The sequence below is a fragment of the Phalacrocorax aristotelis genome, chromosome W, assembly GCF_949628215.1.
Source record: "Phalacrocorax aristotelis chromosome W, bGulAri2.1, whole genome shotgun sequence".
Taxonomy (NCBI): Eukaryota; Metazoa; Chordata; class Aves; order Suliformes; family Phalacrocoracidae; genus Phalacrocorax; species Phalacrocorax aristotelis.
Window position 1 is genome coordinate 13,406,809 of NC_134310.1, and position 18,952 is coordinate 13,425,760.

Sequence of the window (18,952 nt, forward strand, 5' to 3'; positions counted from 1 at the left end):
CGTCCCCGAGCGGCAATTGCTTCCCTCCTCCCCCGGCCAGCCCCTCCCAGGTAACATACTGGGCATGACGTTACATGATATGGAATATCCCTTTGGTCAGTTTGAATCCCCTCTCTTAGCTGTGCCCCCTCCCCTCCCGACTTCTTGTGCACCCAGCAGAGCATGGGAAGCTAGACATGTCCTTGACTAGTACAAGCGCTACCCAGCAACAGCCCAAACATCTGTGTGTTATCTCAACAGGGTTTTTTTTCCATGCTAATTTCAAAGCACAGCACTATACCACCTAGAGTGAAGAAAATTAACTCTATCCCAGCTAAAACCATGACACTGATTTTCCCTCAAAACTCATTCTGATTTCTTAGTCATTTCACCATTCCCTTTTTCCTCAGGCCATTGAAACAGAGTTTCCTTTAGATTTCCCTGGAGGATCTTCATAAAACAGTGTGAGTCACTGTGATCATGGATGCTGCTATATATGTAAAAAAAATAGCCAAACTCAGTTGGATATATGCATTTAATTTAAATATAGGAAACAGGACAGATGGCACAGAATATTGTATCTGGACATAGCCCTAGAATGAAATGCTATCACACATTTGTCATGCACAGACATCTTGGAAAAAAATAATCACAGTGGCTAAGGTATGTCTACTTAAAACTGCTGCATTAGAAATGTATTGGGATAAGCTTACATATAGCAGGACTTGAAAAACGTCAGCTACAAGACAGATGTCAAAACATAAGCAATCAATGTTGGCTTTTGACTGAACTTTTCAGGTGCTGTTATTTCTGTAGAGCAGGCCCGACTGACCAAAAGAAAGGCTGTCATGCATACTTCTAATGTTGCCACACTTTGTTTTTCTAATTCTTAATTTCCTGTGTTCTCTTATAATTTTGTGATTTGTTCTGAATGGAGAAGAGTCAGTGTAAGAAAGGAGATTTTAAAAAACGTCAAGACAGAATGATGCTTTCATGATAGAGAGGTGACCTGGTTTCAGCTGGGATAGAGTTAATTTTCTTTATAGTAGCTAGTATGGGGCTATGTTTTGGATTTTTGCTGGAAACAGTGGTGATAATGTGGAGATGTTTTAGTTGTTGCTAAGTAGCGCTTACACTAGTCAAGGACTTTTTCAGCTTCCCATGCTCTACCAGGTGCACAAGAAGCTGGGAGGGGACACAGCCAGGACAGCTGACCCCAACTGACCAAAGGGATATTCCATAACATATGATGCCATGCTCAGTATATAAAGCTGGGGGAAGAAGAAGGAAGGGGGGGATGTTCAGAGTGATGGCGTTTGTCTTCCCAAGTAACTGTTACGCTTGATGGAGCCCTGCTTTCCTGGAGCTGACTGAACACTTGCCTCCAATGGGAAGTAGTGAATTAATTCCTTGTTTTGCTTTGCTTGTGTGCATGGCTTTTGCTTTACCTGTTAAACTGTCTTTATCTCAACCCATGAGTTTTCTCACTGGGTGCGGGGAGTGAGCGAGCGGCTGCATGGTGCTTAGTTGCTGACTGGGGTTAAACCATGACAGTGCTTTTTGGCACCCAACGTGGGGCTCGAAGGCTTTGAGATAACGACAGATTTGATTGGAATGTGCTAGATGGAATTTATAGCTGTTATTGCTGTTTAGCTATTAATTGACAGGCTCCTGTGCTTGCAATGGGGCTTGCTTGCCTCACTGTATATTAGTCTAGTGCTCGTTAGTGGCTGCTTTTTGCTTTCTCTGCTTGCTGTACTGCCATACTGCTGATCATCTGACTCTGCTGTGCCTGGGAACATTTTGATAACAGCAATGGCTCATGCCTGGGCTGGCAGGTGGCCAGGGTATCACTGCTGTTTCTGTGCTCCTATACTGGAGAGGCCGGAACTCCAGTGTGAACTTGAGTCGAAGGGAATGTGACCTGTGGATGAGTCGATGTGGGAGCAGGACACCCCAAAGCATCTGTGGCTGTGTATAAGCCCATGCCAGAGCAGGTATATCTCAAAGCGTCTCTGGCCATGGTTATGTCTGTGCCGCAGCAGGTATGCAGGGATTGTGGCCCAAGGATAAGTGCACACTGGAGAAGGTACACCTTGAAGCATCATTGGCTGTGCATGAGGTCATGCTGGAGCACCTCAAAGCGTGTGGCCATGGATAAGCCCACAACAAAGCAGGTACTCCCCTGGACTTCTCCAGGATAGAACAACCCCAGCTCTTTCAGCCTTTCTTCATAGGAGAGGCGTTCCATCCCTCTGATCATCTTCATGGCCCTCCTCTGGACCTGCTCCAACAGGTCCATGTCTTTCCTGTGCTGAGGGCTCCAGAGCTGGAGCAGAGTAGAGGGGCAGAATCACCTCCCTCGACCTGCTGGCCATGCTTCTTTTTATGCACCCCAGGATGCAGTTGGCCTTCTGGGCTGTGAGAGCACATTGCCAACTCATGTCCAGCTTTTCATCCACCAGCACCCCCAAGTCCTTCTCCACAGGGCTGCTCTCAAACCCTTCATCCACCAGCCTGTATTGATAATGGGGGTTGTCCTGACCCAGGTGCAGGACCTTGCACTTGGCCTTGTTGAACCTCATGAGGTTCACATGGGCCCACTTCTCAAGCTTGTCCAGGTCCCTCTGGATGGGATCATGTCCCTCAGGCATGTCAGCTGCACCACTCAGCTTGGTGTCATCTGCAAACTTGCGGAGGGTGCACTTGATCCCACTATGTCATTGATGAAGGTATTAAACAGTAGTGGTCCCAATACAGACCCCTGAGGGGCACCACTCATCACTGATCTCCATCTGGACATTGAGCCGTTGACCACTACCCTCCGGATGCAACTGTCCAGCCAATTCATTATTCAGTGAATAGCCATGTACCTCAGCTATTCATTAGAATAATATTCAGACTGTGGGAAGCTTTATTCCAAAAAATGTAAGGGATGTTGTAACTTTAAATTTTATAACAAACAGCTTAGGTCCCTTTTAAGATCAATTACTTAAAGCTTATTTGAAAAATAAGTTCAAAGTTGAGGTAAATGCACAGTGATTTACATTTAGATATCTTTCAATGTAGAATGGAACACCAGCTGGTATTCATGAATTTCACTGGCGGTTCCTCAGGTATCATGCCTAGTCACACATGAATGAAGGTGAAAAAGTACACAATCAATCCCTTCTACTCCATCATTTTCTAGCAGAACCCTACTGTACCAAACATGCTTCACAAATTAGATCTATCACCCTGTCTTTGGGCATCACCTGTTGTCTCAGTCCTTGGCTTTCATGATTAACAGGTACTTTGCCCTTAGCTTAATATTGGCACTCATTGGTGATTCTTGGAGGAGATACATAATCACATTTGGTACTAGTGAATCTTTATCATGCCATAACATCTGTATGATCACAGAGTGATACTACATAGTGATGTATTCAAATGACAGTGCCTAGAGTGAATACATATTCTTTGGACTAGAGACAAAATGAGAGTGAAAGCAAGCCTGTGACTTGCTTCTTTCCTCTGGCCTGTTAGCCTGAAGAGATTCTGTTAGAGGAAAATATATCAGGCCAGATCCAATAGCTTGAGAGAGGCAAGGTTGCTGACACTGAATGTGCCCAGGTCCAATCAGTAATGAGGCTGAAGATGCCCAGCAGGCACATGCACACAGAGCACACATATGCACTACATATATATGTATACATATATACATGGCTGGCCACACAGATAATAGATGGACACTCAGAGCACTCACACAAACACAGACAGCACCAATGGCCTCATCCTGCTCCCCTCTCTGGCTAAGTAGGATGGAGGTCCACTAGTGAGAATATATGTACACATATATACAAGGTGGAACCCTCCAGCAACTGGGCTCAGACATAGAGTCTGCCTAGCAGCTGGCCCCTGGATCTCAGTCTCCCCAGGCTCATGTGTCCAGCACCTGGACATGAGCCCCCAAGGCAGCAGCCCCACTCCAGTTGTTGGTATAGACCTCACCCACCCTTGCTCCCAGGCTACTTTACCTCTTCACCAGCTAATCCGGCTTGATCTTCGCTAGTAATCACATACTCGCACTCGCTCCAGTTGCTAGCACCACAGACACATGGGCCCTCCAACCTGTGCACTCAGACCCCCATGCATACACACAGAATAGAGAGCCACTCACCCAGGAAAGAGTTAGAAAGCAATTTAATAAGAAGACAGGACAAACTGTGCTGATCAGGCACAGGGCATAGCCAGACAAGCTTACTGACCAGTCAACTATTTACACTCGACCAGCTCTTTTTATCCCCTTATCCCTCTATTTTCCCACTCTTGTTCCTCCCCAATTCACCTAAACACCTCCCTTTTCCTGCCTTTGGTTACTCTCCTGAACATCCCATAAGTCCTATGCGATCCCAAACTGCTTTTCCCCTGCATCCGATATTGTGTCCCACACCCCTAGGCAGCAACCACCTTTAGTTCGAAAGGAGATCCAAAGAGCTGCTCCAGATGACTCATGGTGATGGGTTTCACACCTGGACTGTAGGGATGATGGCTCTGCTCGGCCAGCCCTGAGAGAGGCCTGGACAAGGGATTTGTTCCTTGGGAGTCCTTGATTTGGGACATTGTGTCCCTGTACCTATTTTTCTTTCTGCATTAAAAGAAAATGTTTAATTGATCGCTTGGTGTCATTTCACCTTCATTTACTCCAAGGGGATCATTAGAACCTTGGTCCCTTGTAGGGGAATAGACAGGGATCGGCGACCGGAAGATCACGGGATGTGACGGAAAGATAGACTCCTCCCCATAGGAGTGGCAGGAACAGGAAGCACAAGAGCTATATAAGCGTGTGACGCAGTTAAATAAACGGACATTTTGTATCCATCATATTGATGTCTGTGCATCACTGTCCCCAGGGTGGGTAGAGCCCTGTGTCCCGGAGATATGCGGCCCAAGATAAGTTCTCCCGTAGAAGCGTACAGCAACAAGTGGTGACCCCGACGTGATCGGCGGGGCGGCATGGCAAGTTCGCCGGGGGGAAAAGGTAGCTTGGGGCACGCAGGGGCGGGACGGGGAGCCGCAGGTCGGCGGGCGCGCCATGGAATCAGTCGTAAAGGTACTGAAGGGATTGGGGAAGGAATATGGTACTTCGATATCGAAGGCGCCTACCTCAAAGGCCATCCAATGGATGATTACGCAGGGGCTCATACGAAGTCCCGCAGACATATTTAATAAGGATAATTGGGTGAGAATTAAAGAGGAGTTAGCCGAAAGGGCTATGATGGGAAAAACCCAGTACATACAGCTCTGGGGAAAGATACACCGATTACTATTGAAAGCTCGGGATGATCAGGAGACGTGGCGGCAGGCGCGGCTGTGCCTGCACGGTGCTACAGGCGACAGTAGCACGGAAATAGACCCAGGAGGGGCAGTGGGGACGCAGACAGGGGCAAGCATCGCGGGGGATGGGAAAGAAGGGGAGAGTTCGGACGGAGTAGCCCGGCCAACTACTCAGTCTGAGGCTCCCAAAGAGGTGGATCGGGAAGCGGCGGTGTTCCCTGTTGAGCCAGCAGGACCTTTGGAATGCCCCCCTGCATACCCCTGGGACGATTTGGCACAGGCGCAGGTGCCTGCGCGCGAGGAGGGTGACGTGGCAGCGGGCGCAGCGGGAGTGACGGAGCGGAAGGAGGAGGATGATCAGCGCCGGCAGCGGCGCCGCCCTCTGCCCGATCCTCGAGACTGGCTCCCGGGGCAACCCTTGAGATGGGAGTCGGACGAGGAGGGGGATTGGAGTGCCTGGAGGGGAGGACAGGGGGGGTATAGAACAACCTCGAGTAGCAGCGAATCAGAAGTTGGGGGAGAAACCGATGCCCACATGTGGGAAGAGGGGGCAGCTTGCCTCCAGCGCGCAAAAAAGGCATAAGGCAGCAGGGACTCGGAGGACCAATCAGAGTGAGGGAAGAGAGGGACCGCCAAAAGGGGAGGTCCGGAGCGCTGCAGCTCCGGAGGGGTCCGCGGAGGACGTGCTGCGGCAGCTGCAGCAGGTTATGCGCGCACTAGGGGAAGTAACTCGGCGGCAGACAGGACTCTTAACGAAGGGGGCGCCCCAGCAACAGTCAGTCGAGTTACCTAACTGGCGGCTGATAGCTAGAGATTGTAGCCTCGATGGAGTAAGGATAGAGATGCCTGGGATCTTCCCTGTCCGACTAGCTCCAGGAGGAGGGGTGGAGTGGACGCTGATAGATGCCAAGCTAGTGCGAAGTTTATGGCGAGAAATTAGAGAAAAGGGGCTGAAAGACGAAGGAGTAGGATTGCTGCTGGACGCTGCGCATGCAGCGCCGTTGACCCCCTCTGATGCTAAGCAGTTGGCGAAAGCAATATTGGCTCCCACAATGTACATACTTTGGAAGGAGGCAATGCACAGTGCCTGCCATGCCCTCGTACAGCAAGCGGCGGCAGTTCCGGGCCACCCGCTGAGAGGGACCACCCTTGACCGGCTCAATGGCAGAAGTCAAGGACTGGAAACCCCGCAGTTGCAAGCAGCAGAATTAAGGGGCAGGGCACTGCAAGCGGTAACGGAGAGTTCCCGCAAAGCGTATAGCGAAGTGGGCAGGTATGAGAAAAAAGCAGAACCTTGGCAAAAGATACAGCAAGGACTAGCAGAGCCATTTACAACGTTTTGTGACAGGTTGCAGAAGGCTATTATAGAATCAGAATTGCCACCAGCAGCCAAGGATGTAGTCCTTATGGATTGCCTCCGAAATCAAGCAAATCCGCAAACACAAGATATCCTCCGCACCCTGGCGGTGGGGGCATCATTGGGTCAAACCATAAGGCATGTCTTGCGCCAGGAGGCGTTGAATCAGCATGGCGGTGTGGGAGTGCACATCTGCCAGAACCCTGACTGTGGAAGCGAAGAAAGGGTGATGGTGCAAGCGGCCGGGGTGGGGCCGAGATGTCACTTGTGTGGACGGCAAGGGCACTTTAAAGCTGGGTGCCCGCTAGCGGAAAGGGGAGGACGTAATGGAGGAGGAGCGCGCCCAGTAGGGAGGTGCTGGGTGTGTGGGAAGCCAGGACACCTGGCAAGAGATTGTCCAACTACGAAGCCGGGAAACGGCCAAAGGAGGGCGAAGCGAGGGGGATTCGCGCCTCCTGTGAGTCAAATGGCCCCCATCATGGTGCCAGTGCCAGGAGCTTGGCCCACCATAGCAGGCCAAGGGGGAGTGAACCTTCAGGCAGGGGAGCAGAACCAGCAAGATTTGCAGGTTACAGCCCCCGCGTGGCCTTGGTCATAGGCTGTGACGAGAGACCCATGGCAGTGATGATTACCCCGCAAGAACCGAGTTGCCCGGCACGGATATGCCTGGGAATGTTAGTGGATACCGGGGCAGATGTCACAGTGATGCCACTCGAACGGTGGCCACCAACTTGGCCCCTTGCCATGGGAAAGCGTATAATAGGGGTAGGAGGAGAACAACAAATGAGGACTAGTACTTGCCCTGTGAAACTCGAAGTCATGGACGAGGAGGCAGGGAAGCTCCTCACGGCCGTAGTGACCATACTAGTAGCAGATGGGGTAGCAAGCCCCTTGTTAGGGCGAGACGCCCTTGCCCAGATGGGGATCGGGTTGAAATATTTAGCATAAGGGCCACTGCCTCAGAGGGGTTTCGTCAGCACAAGTTAGTGTGGAAAACCGAACAGCCCGTCTGGGTGGAGCAGTGGCCCCTGACAACAGAGAAAACAGAGGCTGTAAGAGCTATAGTAAAACGAGAGCACGAAGCAGGGCACCTAGAGCCCTCGATGAGCCCGTGGAACACCCCTATATTTGCTATAAAAAAGAAAGATAAAAACCAATGGAGGATGCTGCATGACCTTAGAGCAGTAAATCAGCAAATGGAGGACATGGGGCCTCTCCAACCTGGCCTACCAGATCTGAGTGCTGTCCCAAAAGGATGGCAAGTCATTGTTTTAGATATCAAAGACTGCTTCTTCAGCATTCCGCTACATCCAGATGATAGAAAGAGATTTGCCTTTACTCTGCCCGCGGTGAACCGCACAGAACCAGGTAGTAGATGGCAGTGGACAGTACTTCCGCAGGGAATGAAAAATTCTCCAGCGATCTGCCAGAGGTATGTGGCTTCTGCATTGCAGCAAGTAAGGCAACAGTATCAGGAGAGAATCTACATGATCCACTACATGGATGACATCCTCATAACTGCGCCCACCGAGGCGTTGTGTGAACAAGTCTTTTCAGACACCCAAAGGGGCCTTGCGGGACAGGGCCTCAAGGTAGCTGAGGCAAAGGTACAGCGAGGACCAGTGTGTGGATTTCTGGGTGCTAGAATACAAGGGGATTGCATACAAGCTCAGCCTATTAAACTTACACCTAGGGTTAAAAATCTACACGATGTACAGAAGCTGGTAGGAGCACTGCAGTGGTTGCGGACATTCGTGCGCGTCACCGGTGAGGAGATGCAACCTTTCTATGCATTGCTGAAAGGGACCGACCCATGGGAGCCCAGGAGTTTAGACCCTGAGACAGTCCAGCAGTTGCAGATGATAGAACGTCGAATGCAAAAGGAAGGAGTATGGCGGTGGGACCCTCAGGAGGAATTAATCACAGGTTGGATTCTGACCGCCAGTGGAGGATTAGGATTGCTATATCAAATACGGGCAGGGGAAGAAAAACCACTGCGATGGATATATCAGAAGGTTCCCAAGGATGCATTCTCCACAAAAGTCAAGGTAGCCGGGGGAATGATTTGGCATCTGCGATGGGAAAGCAAGGGAATCTTTGGGAAGGAGCCAGATAAGCTGACAGTGCTGTGGAATGGGGAGAAATGGCGGAAGGTGGTAGAGAGTGAAGAGGATATACAATTGGCAGTATACTCATACCCAGGGAAAATCGTCACAGGCACGATACAGAGGTGGGCCGAGACAGCCAAAGTGGTGGATTTAAGTGTGGATAGTAGAGTTTTGGATACCCCTCACCCAGGACCAACATATTTCACAGACGCTTCCTCAAAGATGAACAGAGCGGCGGTAGTGTGGAAACAAGAGAATAGTTGGATGCGCCAGACGTATGAGGAGCAGGGTAAAAGTGTGCAGTGGCTAGAAGCGAAAGCGCTAGAGATGGCCCTGCGAAAGGATATAGATCGGCATATCAATGTGTGCACAGACTCCTTATACGTGTATAAATTAGTCACGTCCATGAAACAAGAGGGTGTACCACACACGGAAATTGCCTTGATGCTAGAGGTTGCTTTATCGCAGCGAGGAGCAACTGTGACAGTAATTCACATTCGCAGTCATCAGACGGGGCCTGGACCACTGATTGAGGGGAATCGCATGGCTGATGAGGCAGCCGTGGGAGTCTGGACATTGACGGAGGCGAAGAAACTGCATGAACAACTGCACCTGGGTGCTAAAGCCTTGGCAAAGGAGTGTGGCATCTCAATAAGAGCAGCAAGAGAAGTAGTAGCCACCTGTCCTTACTGTCAGCACTTGCCATTGTGGGAGGCAGGAGTCAACCCTCGAGGACTGGAAGCAAATGCTATCTGGCAGACTGACTTTACTGAATGTCCACAGTTGGCCCCCGGACGGCACCTGGCAATTACAATTGATACATATAGTGGAGTCATCATGGTTACTCAACATCGGAAGCAGACCGCAACGCATTTGACTGTGCATTGGACCACGGTAATGGCGTGGCTTGGAAAGCCCACGGAGTTAAAAACAGATAATGGACCATGCTTTCGGGCTCGAAGTACCCAAGAATGGTGTAAAGCTTGGAATATTGTATTAAAACACGGCATTGCTTACAATAGCACGGGGCAGGCAATAGTTGAACGCGCTCATCGCACCTTGAAAGCAAAGATAATACAGCTTGGGGAGGGGGAGAGGTATAAGGGAGCTATACCCATAGCAGCTCAGCAAACTATTTTAATGCGTGCATTATATTCGCTTAATCATTTTATACGCGGGCAGGAGCAAGTTACAGCAGTGGAGAAGCACTTTGGCAAAGCTCAAGCAGGCGAGCGCTATCCGCAGGTACGAGTAAGGTTCCCAGGCAGTGAGCAATGGGAGAGAGGATGGAAACTGAGATGCCTGGGGAGGGACTACGCTGCGGTTGAGAATGAAGGGCGCATAGAGTGGGTGCCTGCAAAGTGTATGAAAGCAGAACTGTGCAAGGATGTACAATGAATAATCCCTCTCTGAGTTGTCTCTTTGCAGGGTCTGCTGACATGGATCCTCATGCTAGCCGTACCATTGGGAAAAGAAATGAGCTCCTTGACAAGATCGCAAGCAATATTGCAACGAGAGCGACACTGGGAAAGGGCGGCAAAAGAGAGATATGAACTGGGATTGGACAGTAATAATTGGGGGGATCTTGTTGTGTGTAGTAATCATGGTTACTTGTGGGCTGCCATCGTTATGCTGTGTTATAAGACAAATCAGAGAGTGCCTGCGAGAGTTACATGAATATAGACCTGACCGCAATATGTATCCGCTTACGCAAGTAGCTTTGTAGAATTTTTAGTAGCATGGGGAGGGGAAGATGTAGGGGAATAGACAGGGATCGGCAACCGGAAGATCACGGGATGTGACGGAAAGATAGACTCCTCCCCATAGGAGTGGCAGGAACAGGAAGCGCAAGAGCTATATAAGCGTGTGACGCAGCTAAATAAACGGACATTTTGTATCCATCATATTGATGTCTGTGCATCACTGTCCCCAGGGTGGGTAGAGCCCTGTGTCCCGGAGATATGCGGCCCAAGATAAGTTCTTCCGTAGAAGCGTACAGCAACAGTCCCTCTTCCTCCTCCTCTCATGTTGGGGTGTGTCATATTTTATTGGTGTCATGGACAGGATCCCCTCATTGTTACTAAAGCGATCATTAAAATTAAGACTTTAATATGGTCACCTCTCTGAGAGAAGCCATGAATAAGGGGAGATAGTCCTCAGACAACTAAGGGATCTGGTCCCTATCATTGTGTGTCCATTATGGCCTCCCTGGGAGGTCCAATTGTAGCCCTTATGACCTCATTAGGAGGTCCAACTGTAGACTGTAACCCTCTCCTGGAGAAATTAAAGGGCTATAAAGCTCGACCCTCTGCCTCTGGTATGACCTGGGCCTGTAGTAATTGGCACAATCTGCAAGCTGTAACAGACAGAAATTTCACCTTAGCTAACAAATGAAGGCTGAAGCTTGGGAAAGAAAAAGCATTGGTCTGTGGGGTTTTAGGAGCCTCCTTGGTGGCAGCACAACAGGATAAACATGATACCAAATGTCACGGTTTAGCCCCAGTCAGCAACTAAGCACCACGCAGCTGCTTGCTCTTTCCCCCCACCCCAGTGGGATGGGGGAGAGAATAAGAAGGGCCAAAGTAAGAAAACTCATGGGTTGAGATAAGAACAGTTTAATAATTAAAATAAAATAATAACAGTAACAGTAATAATGACAATAATATCAAAAACAATATGAAAAGGAAAATAACATGACAGAGACAGGTGAAACCCCAGGGAAAAAAAAAACAAGTGATGCAATTGCTCACCACCCGCTGATGAATGCCGCTAGTCCCCGAGTCGCAATTCTTGCTTTCCCCAGCCAACTCCCTCCAGTTAATATACTGGGCATGATGTCACATTATATGGAATATCCCTTTGGCCAGTTTGGATCAGCTGTCTTGGCTGTGCCCCCTCCCCTCCCGGCTTCTTGTGCACCTGGCAGAGCATGGGAAGCTGGAAAAGTCCTTGACTAGTATAAGCACTACTTCGCAACAACTAAAACATCAGTGTGTTCTCAACATTATTCTCATACTAAGTCCAAAGCGCAGCACTATACCAGCTACAGTGAAGAAAATTAACTCCAAAGCCAAAACCATGACAGTATCCACCCCTTATTCCATACCATTTACATCATGCTCAGGTCCCATACTACCCAATACAACCTCATTAACAACCCGCCCCCTTCCCCTCCTTTGATATAATACACAGATATCATTCCCTTAGTCTATGGACCACCCCTGTAAAATGTCTGTCAAATATCCACAAATATCCACAAAATGTCCACTGAGTTAATTTAGTCCATGGCTTTGGGGTCCACCTATCATAACAGTCTTTCAGGGCAGGAGGGTTGCTTTGTGTGTGGTGTTGGATTGTTGCATGCCGAAGTTAGACCTTGTTCCATCACTGCTGCACTTTGCTCACTTTCACCAAAGTTCATTCTTCATTAATATTGTGGCTTAGCCCCAGTCAGCAACTAAGCACCACACGGCCGCTCGCTCACTCGCCCCACCTGGCGGGATGGGGGAGAGAATCAGAAGAGTAAAAGTGAGGAAACTCGTGGGTAGAGATAAAGGCAGTTTAATAGGTAAAGCAAAAGCTGTGGACACAAGCAAAGCAAAACAAGGAATTAATTCACTCCTTCCCATTGGAGGCAGGTGTTCAGTCACCTCCAGGAAAGCAGGGCTCCATCAAGTGTAACAGTTACTTGGGAAGACAAACGCCATCACTCTGAACATCGCCACCCCTTCCTTCTTTTTCCCCCAGCTTTATATACTGAGCATGATGTCATATGGTATGGAACATCCCATTGGTCAGTTGGGGTCAGCTGTCCTGGCTGTGTCCCCTCCCAGCTTCTTGTGAACCTCGCAGAGCATGGGAAACTGAAAAAGTCCTTGACTAGTGTAAGCAGTACTTAGAAATAACTAAAACATCTCCACCCAAAAAAATCAAACCCCCTTGAGGCACACATCGCATTTCTCCATCCTCCCGCATCACCCACCAAGTGCACCCAGGTCCTCGAGCAAATGCAATTCCATGAGTGGGTTAGTCTTTGCCTGAGGCAGGAAGAACCCAGACTGTTTTGCCCAGCATACTTTTTGTGTGCACTACAGGGACTCTATCCCCTTCCACAGTATGTAGGATTTCTGACTGGGCAGGGCCAGCTTGATTGGCAGATCCCCTCGTGTTGACTAACCATGTGGCTTTTGCTAAATGTCTATCCCAGTGTTTAAATGTTCCACCCCCCATTGCTCTCAGTGTAGTTTTTCACAGTCCGTTGTACCGTTCAATTTTTCCAGACACTGGTGCGAGATAGGGGATGTGATACACCCACTCAATGCCATGCTCTTTGGCCCAGGGGTCTATGAGGTTATTTCGGAAATGAGTCCCGTTGTCTGAATCAATTCTCTCTGCGGTGCCATGTCACCACAGGACTTGTTTTCAAGACCCAGGATAGTGTTCCGGGCAGTGGCGTGGGGCATGGGGTATGTTTCCAGCCAGCCGGTGGTTGTTTCTACCATGGTAAGCACATGGCGCTTGCCTTGACGGGTTTGTGGGAGTGTGATATAGTCAATTTGCCAGGCCTCCCCATATTTATATTTCAACCATCGTCCCCCATACCACAGAGGCTTTACTTGCTTCGCTTGCTTGATTGCAGCGCATGTGTCACATTCGTGGATAACCTGTGCAATAGCATCCATGGTCAAGTCCACCCCTCGATCACGAGCCCACCTGTATGTTGCATCTCTCCCTTGATGGCCTGAGGTGTCACGGGCCCATCGAGCTAGAAATAGTTCACCCTTATGTTGCCAGTCCAGATCCACCTCAGCCACTTCAATCTTGGCAGCCTGATCTACCTGCTGGTTGTTCCGATGTTCTTCAGTGGCCCGACTCTTGGGGACGTGAGCATCCACATGACATACCTTTACAACCAGGTTCTCTACCGGGGCAGCAATATCTTGCCACAATGGGGCAGCCCAGATGGGTTTGCCTCTGCGCTGCCAGTTCCTCTGCTTCCACTGCTGCAGCCAGCCCCACAAGGCATTTGCCACCATCCAGGAGTCAGTATAGAGATAGAGCACTGGCCACTTTTCCCGTTCAGCAATGTCTAAGGCCATCTGGATGGCCTTTACCTCTGCAAACTGTCTCGATTCACCTTCTCCTTCAGCAGTTCCTGCAGCTTGTCATGTAGGACTCCATACAGCAGACTTCCATCTCCGGTGCTTTCCCAGAAGGCGACAGGACCCATCAGAGAACAAGGCATAATGCTTTTCATCTTCTGGCAGTTTGTGATAGAGCGGGGCTTGTTCAGCACGTGTCACCTCCTCCTCTGGTGATAATCCAAAATCTTTGCCTTCTGGCCAGTCCATAATCACTTCCAAGATTCCTGGGAGACTGGGGTTTCCTACTTGAGCCTCTTGGGTGATCAGTGCAACCCATTTACTCCACGTAGCATCAGTTGCATGGTGTGTAGAGGGGACGTTTCCTGGAACATCCAGCCCAGCACCGGCAGTCGGGGTGCCAGGAGCAACTGTGCTTCAGTACCAACCACTTCTGAAGCAGCTCGAACCCCTTCATATGCTGCCAATATCTCTTTTTCAGTTGGAGTATAGTGGGCTTCGGACCCTCTGTATCCCCGACTCCAAAACCCTAGGGGTCGACCTCGGGTCTCCCCATGTGCTTTCTGCCAGAGGCTCCAGGTAGGGCCATTCTCCCCGGCTGCAGTGTAGAGCACATTTTTTACATCTTGTCCTGCCCGGACTGGCCCAAGAGCTACTGCATGAACTATTTCTCATTTAATGTGTTAAAAGGCTTGTTGTTGCTCAGGGCCCCATTTGAAATCATTCTTTTTCCGGGTCACTTGATAGAGAGGGCTTACGATCAGACTGTAATTTGGAATATGCATTCTCCAAAAACCCACAACACCCAAGAAAGCTCGTGTTTCCTTTTTGCTAGTTGGTGGAGACATGGCTGCTATTTTGTTGATCACATCCATTGGAATCTGACGACCATCATCTTGCCATTTGATTCCTAAGACCTGGATTTCTCGTGCGGGTCCCTTGACCTTACTTTGTTTTATGGCAAAACCAGCTTTCAGAAGGATTTGGACTATTTTCTCTCCTTTCTCAAAAACTTCTTCTGCTGTGTTGCCCCACACAATGATTTTGTCAATGTATTGAAGGTGTTCGGGAGCTTTTCCCTGTTCCAGTACAGTCTGAATCAGTCCATGGCAAATGGTAGGGCTGTGTTTCCACCCCTGGGGCAGTCGATTCCAGGTGTACTGGACGCCCCTCCATGTGAAAGCAAACTGTGGCCTGCACTCTGCTGCCAGAGGGATGGAGAAGAATGCATTAGCGATATCAGTTGTGGCATACCACTTGGCTGCCTTGGCCTCCAGTTCGTATTGAAGTTCTAGCATGTCTGGCACAGCAGCACTCAATGGTGGAGTGACTTCGTTCAGGCCACGGTAGTCTACTGTTAGCCTCCACTCTCCATTAGACTTCCGCACTGGCCATATGGGACTGTTAAAGGGTGAGTGGGTCTTACTGATGACTCCTTGGCTCCTCAGTTGGTGAATGAGTTTATGGATGGGGATCAGAGAGTCTCTGTTGGTGTGATATTGCTGCCGGTGCACTGTTGTGGTGGCGATTGGCACCTGTTGTTTAGAACGGGATGATGAAGCACAACCGACCCCCACAGCGAAGAGAATTAACCCCTTCTCAGCCAAAACCAGCACACTGGGACAGAGTTAGTTTTCTTCACTGCAGCTGGCATAGATCTGTGCTTTGGACTTAGTATGAAAACAAGGTTGATAACACACCGATGTTTTGGTTGTTGCTGGGTAGTGCTTATACTAGTCAAGGACTTTTCTAGCTTCCCATGCTCTGCCAGGTGCACAAGAAGCCAGGAGGGGAGGGGGCACAGCTAAGAGAGTGGATTCAAACTGGCCTAAGGGCTATTCCATATCATGTGATATCATGCCCAGTATGTTAACTAGGAGGAGCTCTCCAGGGGAGGCAGGCAGCAATTGCAGCTCGGGGACGGGCAGCGTTGGTCAGCGGGTGGTGAGCGGTAGTATCGTTTGTGTTTCTGTTTTTTTCCTTTTTCCCTTTTTCTTTTTATTATATTATCATTATTGCTATTACTATAATAATTATCATTATTACCATTATTTTAAAATTTTAATTATTAAACTGTTCTTATCTCAACCCACAAGTTTTTATTTTGCTTGTGCTCTTCTGATTCTCTCCCCCATCCCACAGGGTTAGGGGGAGTGAGCGAGCGGCTGCATGGTGTTTAGTTGGCCGACTGGGGCTGAACCATAACAGTCCATTATAGCGCCCAACGTGGGGCACGAAGGGTTTGAGATTATAACACTTGCTGGTCACAGCATTGATTCATCTGCTCTCAGTATTAGTTTGTCCAGTCTATACCATGCTGATTGTAAAGTACATGATAAAAATTTGTGTTGGTTTTTGTAGTTTGCCGTGCTCTGCAGTGATTAGAGATGTTTTGCCTAGGAGACTTGTTATTAAAACACTGGCCTTGACTGTTATCGGTTATTTGGGTCTTGCATGGAAGCCATTACTGTACTTCAGCTACCACCTCATGGAGGCAATTAGCAATTATACCTCATCCTCTGAGAAGTTTTTTATGGAGGAAATACAGAATGGCACCTTAGCTACCTTCTTCTAGAATGTCTTCTCCTTCATTACAACAACCTTTCAGTATCTTGAACATCCTTGGGTAGTTAAGATATAACTGTTGGTATTTCTTGGGCATATTGTTTCAGTTTTGCCTAAGGTTAATAAGCAATTTCAGAATATCATCGAGAGGTCTGCCGCAAGGCTCAATGGCTATGGGTGGCAGGGTATGTGGGATAATATGGGCAAATGCCTAAGGAGGTGGGCACCCCCACTGTTGTGGGAGTTCACCCCTGAACCAGTGCAGAATCCTGAGAGATAAGTAGAATATTTGGAGGAAGTATGTTGTCACGCTGGCAATTCCAGAGAGATACAAATCACTGCAATGTGCTGGGGCCTGGCCCATGCCTACTGAGCCCTGTTTAACATTCATCAGTACCCCCAAGGGGAAGAGAAGGACTCTGGATGTAAAAAGACAAAGAAAAAGAAAGCCACAAGCATTGTGGCCACTCAAACCCCCACAACAGACAATGCAGATACTCCAACTCTAGTGACAAGCATTGCAGCTAAATCAGAGGAACAACCCCTGCCAGTATCAGTCACCCCTATACACAAGAAGAAATCTTGGAAGAGAAAGTCGACTTGTTTAGAAAGAGAGGATGGAGAAGCAGTGCCCTCATGAGGAGAGGAGGAGGAAGAAGAAGAAATACAAGAAACGGAAACTACCTGATCCCTATCCTGGAGTGAGTTGTGGGATAGGCAAGAAGATTTTTGCCGTCCTTCAGGTGAGCATATCGTCACCTCTCTACTCCAATGCTAGGATAATGGGGCCAGTAGTTTGGAATTAGAGGGGAAGGAAGCCAAACAACTGGGATCCCTTTCTAGGGAAGGGGGCATTGATAAAGCAATTGGAAAAGGAACACAAGACCTCAGCCTCTGGAGGCGACTCCTGTCCGGAGTGAAGGAAAGGTATCCCTTCAAGGAAGATCGCCTAGGAAAATGGATGACTATGGAGAAAGGTATCCAGTACCTGAGGGAACTAGCCATGCTTGAGGTGATATATAGGTACCTGGACAATCAACAGACATCCAAAGATCCAGATGAATCCCAGTGCATGTGGCAGATTTTCGTATGGAGCACACCATCGACACGTGGGAACTCATTGGCAGTAATGTCCTGGAAAGATGACGAGACACCAACAGTGGCTGAGTTGATTGATAAACTCCGGGAATATGAAGCGAATCTCTCTTCCTCGCTCATCTCTGCTGTTGAGAAACTGTAACAGGAGGTCCAGCAATTCAAAGAAGTTATGTCCTACTCCCCACCAGTGCAGACCAGTATCTCAACCATTAGGACTAAACGTCCCTTTGCTCAAGAGAAAGGATAATAATGATGGGGCACCCTATAGTTCTACCTGCATGACCACAAAGAGGACATGGAGAAGTGGGATGGAAAACCTACCTCAGCCCTAGAGGCATGGGCACGTGAGCTGCAAGGGAAAAAAATCACTCAGGGATGTCTCCAGGAAAGCTGCTGCTCCAGTTTCCAGTGAGCAAGTCCCCAGACAGAGCAGTTGAAGTGCTGATTTTATTTCTGATTTAATAGACACACTTGTGATTCATATGTACAGGAAGTGAGTAATAAATACCGTGATCAGGACTAGAGGGGCCCTGCCTCCAGCCAGGTGGAAGAAAGGGATAACCGGGTTTACTGGACTATGTGGCTCCGATGGCCTGGCACATCCGACCCACAGGAGTACAAGGCTTTAGTGGACACCAGTGCACAGTGCACCTTAATGCCATCAAACTATATAGGGGCAGAACTAATCAGCATTGCTGGAGTGACAGGGGGATCCCAAGAGCTAACTCTATTGGCGGCCGAAGTGAGCCTAACCAGGAATGAGTGGCAAAAGCACCCCATTGTGACTGGCCCAGAGGCTCCATTCATCCTTGGCATAGACTACCTCAGGAGAGGGTATTTCAAGGACCCAGAAGTGTACTCGTAGGCTTGTATTCGAGTTGCCTTGGAGATAAAGGAAACTATACAGCTGTCTACCTTGTCTGGCCTCTCGAAGGACCCTTCTGTTGTGAGGTTGCTGAAGGCCAAAGAACAACAGGTGCCAATCGCCACCACTACAGTGCACCGGTGGCAATATCGCACCAACAGAGATTCCCTGATTCCCATCCATGAACTCATTCATCAACTGAGGAGCCAAGGAGTCATCAGTAAGACCCACTCACCCTTTCACAGTCCCATATGGCCAGTGCAGAAGTCTAATGGAGAGTGGAGGCTAACAGTAGACTACCGTGGCATGAATGAAGTCACTCCACCGTTGAGTGCTGCTGTGCCAGACATGTCAGAACGTCAATAGGAACTGGAGTCAAAGGCAGCCAAGTAGTATGCCACAATTGTTAGCGTTAACGCATTCTTCTCCATCCCTCCGGCAGCAGTGTGCAGGCCACAGTTTGCTTTCACATGGAGGGGTGTCCAGTACACCTGGAATCGACTGCCCCAGGGGTGGAAACACAGCCCTACCATTTGCCATGGAGCGATCCATAATTCTTTGG

General features: G+C 49.1%; 1 long non-coding RNA gene across 1 annotated transcript; it reads left to right on the forward strand.

The window, feature by feature from the left end:
* Nucleotides 1-323: 323 nt before the first annotated feature.
* Nucleotides 324-10,664, forward strand: LOC142049834 (uncharacterized). Its single transcript, XR_012657838.1, has 2 exons — nt 324-4,999; nt 10,189-10,664. It is a non-coding gene; the product is annotated as an uncharacterized LOC142049834 (long non-coding RNA).
* Nucleotides 10,665-18,952: the final 8,288 nt, after the last annotated feature.